The following is a 1527-nucleotide window of genomic DNA, read 5'->3' as shown; positions in this document are numbered from 1 at the left end:
TCCCTTGCTCTGGGCTCCACAGAGTGTACTTTGTTGGCTGTCATGGCCTATGACCGCTATGCCGCCATCTGTCATCCACTGCGCTACACTACCCTTATGAGCCACTCTCTGTGTTTCACAATGGCTATTGTCTCCTGGATAAGCGGCTTCAGCAACTCACTAGTTCATACAGTGATGATTCTTCGGCTTCCACTGTGTGGACGGAATCAAGTGAATCATTTCTTTTGTGAGCTCCCAGCCTTTCTTAAATTGGTTTGTGTTGACATTTCCTTTAATGAAATTGTGATGTTTTCTACTAGTGTGGTGTTCCTCCTAGTACCAGTTACTCTCATCACGGTCTCCTATGGCTATATAGCCTCTGCGGTGCTGAGGATTCGCTCAGCTGAGGGCAGGAAGAGGGCCTTCAACACTTGTTCCTCCCACTTGATGGTGGTCTGGCTCTTCTATGGCACAGCCATCTTCAGTTATCTCCAGCCTCTGTCCACTTCCTCCCGTGATCAACGCAAGATGATTTCCCTCTTCTATACCTTTGTCACCACCATGCTTAATCCACTGATCTACACTCTGAGGAACAAAGAGGTGCATAAAACTCTCCAAAGACTAATCAAGAAGAACTAAACCCATGGGTTGAAGCTGCATCCGAAGATTCAACAAAAATGCTGTTTGTTTGTTATTCTTGCAGTAATTTTCATTGCATTTTCTCTTCTCTATTTCATAACAGGCATGTCTTATTATCTAGGTACCACAGTACTACACAAGACTGTAAAATTAAAGAATATACAAACCCCAAAACTGACAATCAGAACTTATTTTATGAAATGTGTTTAGCTTGTCCTGGATAACACATGTCTTGTGTCAACTCTGTCCCTTGATGTTTCAGTTGTTTTGTTCCCCTGTGAAAAAGGCATCTTCTGAAGTTCTTGCAATTTTCTTTTAATGAGAATTTGAACTAACATTATTATTCCACCCTTGCAAATCTTGATTGCATTGTGGCTTTTGCCAGGCCAAATCCTTTCAGTCTTTTGGGACACTCCTAATTACTCAACATAAAAAAAAGAGTTTCTTCACAATTTTCTTCCCTTATGAGACCAGTTCCTAAACATTTTCTTTATGCAGAGTGTGACATTGCTATCATGAGTTTTTGAGGACTATTATATAATCCAGAATCATCAATACAATTTTTGGGGAGTTCCTATGTACAATGGCCCTTCCATGATGTCTACAGGGTGTAAACAGTTGTCATTTAATTGATTTGATATGAAACATGCCTATGCTGCTTGCCATTATAAAATAAAGTTGGAAATGTTTTGAAATTACATCTGTTGGTTACAACAATTAATGAAATATTTTATGAAATGCAGAATAAAATACAGACTGAAATAAATGTAAGATTTATAAAATAAAAGTAAGGTTCTACATTTAGACAAGAAAAATCAAATGCACAGGTATAGTATAGGTCAGTGATGGCGAACCTTTTAGAGACCGAGTGGCCAAAAACTGGCCCCACCCCTGCTGCACCCCCTGCTC

General features: G+C 39.8%; 1 pseudogene; it reads left to right on the top strand.

The window, feature by feature from the left end:
• LOC107298026 overlaps nt 1–618 on the top strand; it is a 17884-nt pseudogene extending 17266 nt beyond the window's left edge.
• Nucleotides 619–1527: the final 909 nt, after the last annotated feature.

This window comes from Protobothrops mucrosquamatus, unplaced genomic scaffold, assembly GCF_001527695.2.
Source record: "Protobothrops mucrosquamatus isolate PMUCROS unplaced genomic scaffold, P.Mucros_1.0 scaffold3665, whole genome shotgun sequence".
NCBI lineage: Eukaryota > Metazoa > Chordata > Lepidosauria > Squamata > Viperidae > Protobothrops > Protobothrops mucrosquamatus.
This window is presented reverse-complemented; position numbering and strand designations above follow the sequence as displayed.